Source organism: Cannabis sativa, unplaced genomic scaffold, assembly GCF_029168945.1.
Source record: "Cannabis sativa cultivar Pink pepper isolate KNU-18-1 unplaced genomic scaffold, ASM2916894v1 Contig7, whole genome shotgun sequence".
NCBI classification, from domain to species: domain Eukaryota; kingdom Viridiplantae; phylum Streptophyta; class Magnoliopsida; order Rosales; family Cannabaceae; genus Cannabis; species Cannabis sativa.
Genome location: NW_026870043.1, coordinates 4,112,057 through 4,123,585, shown reverse-complemented (window position 1 = coordinate 4,123,585; position 11,529 = coordinate 4,112,057).

Here is an 11,529-nt window from a genome sequence, read left to right as displayed (position 1 = left end):
CATCCATTTACTTCTATTTAGCTAAGCTTGAAGGGAATCATTACTTGACTTCTATACACCAGTAGAAGCTATAGATTCCATATTTATGTTCTGCGCTCCCACTCAGCCATACTACAATGTTCCCAAAATATACGTATCACCCTGACCCAAAAGTAGGTTTAACTAATAAATCAAAAACATGAATAACACTCAGTCATACTATTGTTTTGAGGGATATCTCGTTGTGACTTATTGTCTTAGTCTGAAACTGTAAGTTTCTTTAAGACTAAGTCAACAACATAGCCGTCTAGTATTTGAAGTGTAAAATACTTGCTAGAGATTAAGCAATCAAATTAAAATACCATTAAAATTTCATGACGATTAGAAATCTTGACTCAAGTCATTCGAATAGACTATGCAAGAATTCTTCTATCTTATCCTCATAATTCTAATAAGTTATTTCTATCCACATGAATGGTTAGATTTTCTTTCTCAGTAGTGTTCTTAAGTTCCTATCACAAGTGTCAACCAAAAGAAGACGGGTAATGAATTTTAAAATTCTCCCACTCAATTAAGGTAGTGTGATACGTTATCAAAGAACTTTATTGGTATCATTATCTATTACAACAGTAAATCTAAACTGGAACAAATAATCCAGATCAAGGATTTATTCTGATAATAGCTAATTCATTATATTACTTCCATGTTTAAAATTATGTGTCACAAAGAGTACTGTGAAATATAGTCAACCTCTAAGTATATAGAGATTATGATCCACCCCTAAAGGTTATAGAGATCATGATTCTCTAAGTATTATAGAGATTATGTGGAGTTTCGAATATAATCAAGAGTTCATTACATATAAAAGATCGTTGAACTGCATATTATTCTTAACTTTTTCTCCACCCCTATAACATAAAAAGATCTTTTTACTAAACAAATTCTTAATAATTGTTTTAGAATTAACAATTATTCATAAACATAGAAATAATTTCTAGTGTTTATGTAGTAATAACTCTATAAACGGTTTAAGGAACTATAGAATTTGTATCAATAATAAAAACACATACACATACAAACATATAAATATAATAATTGGTAATTGTTATATAAGATAAAGTAATGAAGCTCAACTCATAGATTGCAATTTATTGGAAAATAGAAAACTTTATTGTAAAAAAAATGTTTGCAACAAAATGAGAAAAGAATAGGGAATAAAATCCCAAACTAATAATTGAAATCCAAATTGTTCTTAAACTGAAACAATTAATTCAAAAATAAATAAACGAGCTTCATCTTTATCTTGGACGAACTCCACCCCTTTGTCCAGCTTTCCGATTCAACTCGCTAAGATAGCACCTGAGTTCAAGCAGCTTGGGCTATAATAAGAAGAAAAACAGATAACCGAGGTTAATAGTCCGGAATTAATAATCCAAATGGATAATAATTCACCAAAACTCATCAGTTTATAGAAAGAAATACCTTGTTTCTTTGCAAGAAGCTTAGGACATTGGGGTTTCCAATGACCTTTCTCATCGTAAAGAGAAACACTTTCCTTTTAGTGTATCACCAGGAGCAATAGCCTTTTTGTTCTTAACTGTTTTCACAGCTTGAGCACGCTTCTTGGTATTTTTCCACTTCTTCTTCATCTTGGGTCTAGAAGTAGAGGCAACGTGTGCCTCAGGTTTAATTGTCCCATTACAATTTCCAGAATTCTTAGGTTTACTCCCTTTCGTCTTGGTTCTTCCAATCAAATTTTCATATGTCTGAAGCTCATTGACTAACGTGTGAAAGTCTTGCTCCTTCTTATTCATGACATAATTTGATGTATAGGGCAGAAAAGCTGGAGTCAGACTATTCAAGATAAGACTTACTTGAGTTGTCTAATCCATTTCAGCACCATGATTCTGGGCTTCCTGGAAATAACTTGCCATTTGGAGAAGGTGATCACGCGCATTCTGATGGGGTTCCATCCGTGCATTGATGAATTTTTTAGTCGGGTCAAAGCGAGACTGGATAGATGCCATTCTTAATAGCTCAGTTAACTTCTCCATTATTTCTGCAGCCCTGAAAGTGTTTCCAAACCTTGTTTTCAAGGTGTCAACCATGCTGGAAAGCATGAAGTATCGAGCTTTGTTGTTAGCATTCTGGCAACGCTCGAACTTCTCTCTAACAACTTTAGTTGCATTGTCACCCGACTGTTCAGGAGACGGCTCAGTTAACACAAACAGGGCACTTTCACCTATGAGAGCAATATTAATGTTCTCTTTCCATTTAGGGAAGTTATATCCATTTAGCTTATTTTCAGTCAACAGTGATAACATGGGATTTGACATGGCTATTACAGGATACTAAAAAATAATAATTAATAGAAATCAATTATTGTTTAACACAAAATCTTATTCAGAAATTATTAGCACATAGCAAGTAGGAATGACAAGAGAAAATACTAAAACATACAATCCTAAACAATTTCCAAGGTTTTCAACAAACTGATATCAGTGTCCCGTTTAGGCGAGATTCAAAGCTACCATCCATTGAATAGAGTTGTCAGCTCATCTAAAATAATAAACATTCTAACAACCTTTTATTCGATCGAAAAGAGAATCTGACGTTGTCCTGTTTAGGCGAGAGCCAAGGTCATTCCTATTTCATGAGCTTCCACCATTGTTTCATACGTTTGTAAGTCTTATACAGTCGCCACTATTAGGGTGATCAATACTAATATAAAAAACTTACAAATATACTTATCTTTCGAGATTCTACGGCGCTAACTTGCTAATGAACGTTCCTCCGTTAGGGAGGATTACCCACTAAAACAATAGCTATGTAAAACCAACAATGGAGATCGAATATCTTAATAATAATAAAGCTCATTATTTAAAATGTATTTTCTTCTATTATTTATTTATTTTAAATATATATTTATTTAATAAAATTTCAAATTTAGAATAAAATTCTGAATAAAATTTAATTTAATATTTATAAAATCATACTTAGATGGCTATGAAAATAAAATGAATTATTTCCATCTTAGTATTAATTTTCCAATAAATATTAAGAAAATTATTTTAATTTAAGTTGTATTAATTTAAATTAATTTGCAACTCAAATTTAAATTTTTTGTAAGAATATATATTTTATTTGAAAAATTAAAGTATAAAATTATACAATTTTAGAAATACTTAAAAAATAAATTAATTTTTACTAGAAAAAAAATACTTCAAGCAAAAAATAGGATCTATCTAGATTTTCTTTGACTAACTAATGCAATTTCTAATAATAATATATTTTAGTTCATTTATTTTAAATTAATCATTAAATGAAAAAATCACTGATTTAAGTTAGTTCAAAAATTAATTAAAATAAATAATTAATTTACAACTTTAATCTATTTTTCAATTCAAAATCATCTTGCATAATCAAATCCAATTTTGAAAATTTATTAATAAAATAAATAAAATATATTTTGAAAATTATTCAATTTTAAGTTGTTATAAAAATTTCCAACTTAAAAATAATTTTTTATTTAATTAAATGTCATGAAAGTAACAATATTTAAGTATCATGATGAAAATCAACTTAGATATTTAATTTCCAATTTAATTAAATGTATTAAATTCATGAAATAAATAATTAAGTATAGAGAAGGCTTAATTATTAATTCTAGTTTAATACTAGGAAAAATATTCTTAACTTGAATTGTACCAAAATTAATTATTAAACAATTAATTTCACAATCTATGATATTTTCCTATTTTAATATTAGAAATAATAACTAGTATAGAAATAACTATCTTGAAAATAGCTCAATTTAACTAAGTATCTTTTAAAAAATTTGAAAAATATCTAATTTAAGTTGTTGTCGAAAGAATCTAAAATAACCAACTTAAAAATTTCCAAATGAAATTTAATTAAATATCAAAATTAAGTTGTAACCACCTAATTTAAGAATATTCCATTTTAAGTTTAACAACTTAAAAAATATCTCTAGAATCTTCAATAACCAACTCCTAGAATTTCTCAACTTAATTTTAAATTCGAAAGATATTCAAATTTAAGTTGATATGAAAAATTAGTTAGAAATAACTAATTTATAACTTAAATAAGAATATTTATTGAAATAATTAAAATAAGCTTCAGAAAAAATCTAGTTAGTTAAAATTCTTTATTTAACTAAATACAAGAAAAATACAAATAGTTTATCTCGAAATAATATCTTAAACTAAGAGTGTTTTTCTTAAAATTAACTTTAAAATAATAAAATGAAAATAAATTTCATATATTTTAAAAAGTTAATTATGTTGCTAATCAATTTTATTAGGTTAAACTAATTTAATTAACCTAGTACAGTTATTCAAATCAGGCAAATGGGCCTTCACAATTGGGGTAGTTCATGTGAGGGGGAGCTGGGTTCAGTATGTGGTACCCACTTCTATTGGCCCCCATCTCTCACACAAGGGCCAAAAGAGAGGAATTTAACCTTAAAATAAATAACTGTTATTAATGTTGGGTTTTATGCCCTAAATAAAACTCATTTCATATAATCAGATTTACTTATGAATAAAGATCAGAAATAACATTTTATGTTGCATGGTTCACATGATTTATTTCATGATTATATGTATATAATGTATGAATTCTTTTTAAGTCCAGAACATATGAGTTTGTTAAATATTATAGTGTTGTCAGCACAGTGGAATATAATTTTTATTATATGTTCAAAATTTTATTCCCTGATTTGTCAGAACACTGGATTTAGACTAACATGGTATAATCATCGATAGGTATTCTTACACTTTGGAAAAGTGTTATGTCCTTTCCAGGGCATTGGCAAAGTTTACCAGTATCGGATGTATGGAGTATACATCGGAAGGGACCGATATTGAACTTTGATTAGATATATTAAAATTTACCGTAATATCTATTCAATTCAATATCACCTGTTGATCCTAGATCAAATGATCTTAATCCTGATATGGTTAGGTTCAATCTCAAAAGTGTTATTCGTGTTCTTTGATTTGTTAGTTAAGCCTACTTTTGTGTCAGGGTGATATGAACATTTTGGGAACACGGTAGTGCAATTGAGTGGGAGCGCTAACATAAATATGGAATCTATAGCTTCTATTTTGCAAATAGAAGTAAAGGATGATTTCCTTCAAGCATAACCAAACGAAGATAAATGGTGGAGATCTCATTTCACTTAGCTGAAATATCATTTATACAGGGTTAAGTGCTTTAAGGATAAAATACATTGAAGGTGTAGCCGTAACAATAGTACCTTTTCAATGTAGATCATCTATATAGAGGATCATTGATCACATTAGGGTTATAACAATGGATAACTAATGACGTGTCTATATCATGGAACATATAGAGCGTTTCTATATGACTGAGAGTGCAATTCCAAGTTCTAAGTGTTGATGCAATGAGGAATTAATAAGTTAGGGAATTTACTTGGTAAATTCGGTTCCACTTATTCGAAGCTCGATTATATGGACCCATGGTCCCCATTCTAGTTGAGACCATACTGCTTGTAAGACTTAGTTAATTGATTTTAATTAATCAATTATAATTCTCAAAGTTAGACTATGTCTACTTTATGAATTCTCACAGTTTAAGGATGAAATCGTAAAGAAAAGAGTTTCTAGGTTTAATTACTAATTAAGATACTTTGTATGTCTAATTAATAATTATTTTAAATCACAATATTATTTAATAATCTATTTTAGTTATTAAATAATTAATTTTGGCATTTAAATGATTAGAATTGGAAAAATGGCATTTTTGGAGAAATAGAAATAAAATTGAGAAAATTGCAAAATCCAAGTGAGGCCCATTTCACCCTATGGCCGGCCACATGGTTTGATTTTTCCAATTATTATTTTCAATTTTAATTGCCATGTAATTGCTAATCAAAGCCTAGCAAAAAATAGGAAAGTGGTGGATCACACTCAATAAGGCAGTTAATTGATTACACATTAATTAAGGAAACTGTTTTATTTGGAAAGTTGTGATCTCCCTTTTCCTGTATAAAGCAACCTTGTTCTCTTCTCTTGCATGCATGATAAGAGCACGAAATTCAAGAGAGAAAAAGAGAGAAAATTTCGAAATCCTTGTGAGTTGAGTAGTGCCCACACACATCAAGTGGTATCTCAATCATAGTATGTAAGACTATGGAATTTCTGCATCAAAGAAGGAGAAAAGAAGATCCAGGTTCAGATCTTGGTGATGCTCTGCTACAGAAAGGAATCAAGTGCTAGAGATCTGAACGAAAGGAGTCATATTATTCCGCTGCACCCACTGTAAGGTTTTCTAACTTTATATGTGTTTATTTTCATTGTTTTAGAATTCATATTAGGTTGTTAATTCAACATACTTGTTAGTAAATCTAGATCCTGGTAAAATAATTTCCAACAACTGGCACTAGAGCTATGGTAATTATTTACTTTCATGTAATATGAATTAAAACGATGATTGATGTGTTCTGTGTTGATTTGGATAGTTTCATGTTGGTTTATGTGTTGTTTGATGAATGTTGATGTTGTACGAAATTTTTCCATGAAATATATTTTTCAATTTTTGAAAATATTTTATTTGGATTCCTTGTGAAAAATTAAGCAATTTTGTTTTTTACGGAACTGGATTCCGATAAAAATTGAGAAATATATGAATTTTGGAAGATTGGAAATCATGGCTGCTGCATGCAGCCTATCCTGGCAGTTCCCTACAAATTACGAATTTTTGAGGTTTTTTCCCCAAAAAATCCAATTTTTTCATAGGATTGTTTCCCAAAATTCATTTTTCCTATTTTAAATATTTCTAAATTGAAATGTTTCTAATTTTAAATATTTTCAATTTGGAATTTTTCCAGTTTTTAAATATTTCTATTTTGGAATGTTTCCAATTTTAAATATTTCCTATTATGGTCAGATTTAAAAATTTGTTAAGTTCTTTAATATTTATTTATTATTTAATTATAAGATTAGATATTTTGATATTTAAGATATTTTAAATTAAAAGATAACTTTGTCTTTTTATTTAAAATATTATATTAAAATTATTTTATATGGCAAATTAAATAATTAATAAATTTGAAATTAACATAGATATTTTTATAGATATATTTACCATAATGTTTTCAAATTCAAAATTTGTTATTTTGTTAAATATTTAATTATTTATAAATTATTAGTTTAAAAATGATATTTTTTCTATATATATCATTTTTTTCCTTATTAGAAATTTATAAATCATATCTTAAATATTTAAATAACACAGATATTTTTGTAGAGATTTGAATATTGCTTAATTTGAGATATTTTGACATATAATTATGGTAATTATTATTCATTTATTATTTTATTCCTAAAATAATAATTATCTAACCAAATCTATTTTAAAATTCGTTTATTTTATTAAATTATAAGATCTGAAAGTGATGTTGGAGATTCTTTCCTTTCAAATCATTGATCTTATTAGATATTTAATTTATTTGATTCAAATAAACCTAGATATTTTAAAATTAGTTTCCTTTATTTGGTTGGTTTAAGAATAATAATTTAATTATATTAATATCTTAATTCACATCTGTTACATGGACAATGTTTGTTTATTTATATTGTTTATTCAAAAACTTTTTTTTAAACAAACCTATTATTTATCTGAACTAAATTGGTATGATTAACTTGTTGACAGATCCAATGATCTGATTTTAATCATAGTCCAATTGTCAATAGATCTTATAAATAATTTGTAGCAGGTAAATTTTGTACTTCTTTCATCTGTGTAAACCTAGTAACATGATAGGGCCCATCCAAATCATTTGACCTGTGTGACCCTATATGTTTGCTTTTGGGCTTAGATGCATATAGGAAGCCCATTTAAGTTTTTACTAAGTAAATGGACTAGGTTGCTAAAATAAATTTTGACATAAGGAAATTTATTTAGGTCCAATTAGATTTGGGCTTATTCAATGAATAACAATTGTTTATTTTAAGGTTAAATTCCTCTCTTTTGGGCCTTGTGTGAGAGTTGGGGGCCATAGAAGTGGGTACGACATACTGAACCCAGCTCCCCCTCACATGAACTACCCCAATTATGAAGGCCCATTTGCCTTATTTAAATAATTGTATTAGGTTAATTCTATTAGTCTAACCTAATTAAAATTGAATTAGCAACATAATTAACTTTTAAAATGTATGAAATTTATTTTTCATGTAATATTTTAAAGTTAATTTTAGAAAAACACTTAGTTAATGATATATTCTAGATAGTTATTTCTAGTACTAGTTATTATTTCTAATATTAAATAGGAAAATATCATTGATTGTGAAATTAATTGTCTCATAATTAATTTTGGTACAATCTAAGTTTAGAATATTTTCCTAGTATTAAACTAGAATTAATAATTAAGTTTCCTCGTTACTTAATTATTTATTTCTTGAATTTAATACATTTAATTAAATTGAAAATTTCAATATCTAAGTTGATTTTCATCATGATACTTTAATATTGTTATTTTCATGTTATTTAATTAAAGTTGAAAATTATTTTAAGTTTGGAATCTTATTTCACAATAACTTAAGTTTGAATAATTTTCAAAATATATTTTATTTTATTTTATTAATCATTTCCCAAAATTTTAAAATTGCATTTCTTTGATGTAGAAATTTCGAATTTTATTTGAAAAATAGATTAAAGTTAAAAATTATTTATTTAATTTTGGACCAACTTAAATCAGTGACTTTTTCATTTAATGGTTAATTAAAATAAATGAACTAAAATATATTATAATTAGAAATTGGATTAATTAGTATATGAAAGTCTAGATAGATATTATCTGTTTTGCTTGAAGTATTTTTCTAGTGTATTTAATTAAATAGAAAATTAATATTTAAGTTGATTTTTAATCATGATACTTAAATATTTGAAATTTTTCTTAGATATTTAATTAAATAAGGAAATTATATTTTTTGTTGAAAATTAATTTTTATTAATTTTGGGCCAACATAAAATTAGAGTAATTTTCCAGGATTTATTTTATTTTATTTTAAAGCATTTTCGAAATGCAATATATATTTATAGAAAATTAAATTTGAGTTGTAAATTAATTTAAATTAATTTTGAAACAACTTAAATTGAATAATTTTCTAAATATTTATGGAAATTATTACTAAGGTGGAAATAATTCATATTATCTTCATATCCATCTAAGTATAATTTATAAATATTACATTAAAATTTATATTTAGAATATTTTATTCTAAATTAGAAATTTTAATTAAATAAATATATATTTAAAATAAATTGATTAAAATAAATATTAGAAGAAAATACAACCCTTCATTAAATAATGAGCTTTATTATTATAAGGATATTCGATCTCCATTGTTGGTTTTACATAGCTATTGTTTTAGTGAGTAATCCTCCCTAATGGAGGAACGTTCATTAGCAAGTTAGCACCGTTTAATCTCGAAAGATAAGTAATCTTGTAAGTTTTTTATATAGTTTATGACCACCCTAATTGTGGCGACTGTATAAGACTTGCAAGAATATGAAACAATGGTGGAAGCTCATAAGATAGAATAGCCTTGACTCTCGCCTAAACGGGACAACGCGGATTCACATCTTGATCGAATAAAAGGTTGCTAGAATGTTTGACATTTTAGATGAGCTGACAACTCTATTCAATGAATGGTAGCTTTGACTCTCGCCGAAACGGGACACTGATATCAGTTTGTTGAAAACCTTGGAAATTATTTAGGATTGTATGTTTTAGTATTTTCACTTGTCATTCCTACTTGCTATGTGCTTCATAATTTCTGAATTGTGTATGAATTTGTATTGAACCATGTTATTTTCTGTTATTAAATTGTAGTTTAATTTCGAATCTTCATTGTTGGTCTAACTTGATTTGTTTTTCTAATGAGATAAATCCCTAATGGATTTTCACCATTAGACTAACATAATAGTGTTAGATCTCGAAAGATAAATATTGTATATGCAACATCTAGCTGTTCATCAAATGATGACACCTTAGACTAGTGTTTTACAATATGAAACAAGAAGATTGTATAAATAAGATTACTTTGACTCTCGCTAATCAGAGCATCGTTGGATTCTTATTTAAAACAAAATTATCCTAATTCCTCTTAGCTTATTCATTTCGAATTAGCTTAATGACATATAATTCCTCTATAGAAGCTTCACAACTTCTTAGATATAGATTTTATTTATCTAAGGAAAAGTCTCAACTATTCCAGAGAAGATAAAGCCATGAAAGAATTTCTTTAATCAACAGTGAGAGGTTTCAGGTATGCTTTTGTATGCCTTAGACCAGACACCTGCTGTTGAGTGGGAGTAATGAGTAAGTATCAGATTAATCCAGGAGAGGAACATTGGAAGACAATCAAGTAAATTTGAAGATTAAGAATAGGAACTATATGTTAGTAAATAAGGGTATTTTTGAAACTTTTAGAGTACACCACATCAGATTTCGAGGCTTGCCTGCGTGCTAGAAAGTCTGCTGATGAGATGGTGATTACTTTGGGGGTGGAGTAGCGATTTTGGAGAAGTGTAAAAACCTATCTGAAATCTCTTGGTCTACCAGAAAGAGACTGAATGTTAAAAGTTGCAGGAAAGATACTTATTCAGTCTAAGGAAAGTTCTATACTTTTGTGGCACTGTTCCAACTTGCCTTAACTACTAGGGTTACTTCCTGAATAACCAAAGAGTAGTTGCCCAAAAGTATAGAATCAATTATCCCAAGAGAGTAAACATATAGAGTGTAACACCCTAACTATCTTAGGCGTATTACGTGATTTTCAAACGTACTGTGCAGCTCGTTGCTAATCAACGAGGTTTATGGAAAAACGTGATTAATTAAAATTTTGCTTTTTCATTAAACTTATAAACCATTTTACAAAAAGTCTCGGGATCCCGATTTATAAAAATATTTACAAACGTTTTTACTGTTCAACTTTTACATCAAAATAAAGTCGTCTAACGACAGTTACAAAATCTCAGCCCTGCTGTCCCGAGGATCGTACGCTCCAGGCCTAACCGCCCCGACATGTACAATCTCATAAGCTCGCTCACGGTCCATCAGCAACTGCCTTGCCTTTACCTACACATGAACATAAACTGTGAGTCGACAGACTCAGTAAGAAAAGCATAAAAACATCATACATAAAACTGACTGCCGTGTCCAACACGATACTGAGTCCCGCTACTGCCATGTCCAACATGGTACTGAGCACTACTGCCATGTCCAACATGGTACTGAGTTTTGAACGTTCAGGGGACGGTACTATTGACAAGTATCCTCCTGATCGGTCGAACCGGTCATACTCCGCCGCTGGTCATACTCCAGCCGTACCGACGGGATAGGTCAATAGCACCGAACCACCAACCAAGTGTCACTGATCGGTCGAACCGGTCATACTCCGCCGTCGGTCATACTCCAGCCTGTACCGACGTGACAGGGTTGGATGGTTCGAAGCCTAAATACCTATCTAATGTAATCTAGCAGGCTTCCTACATGCACGC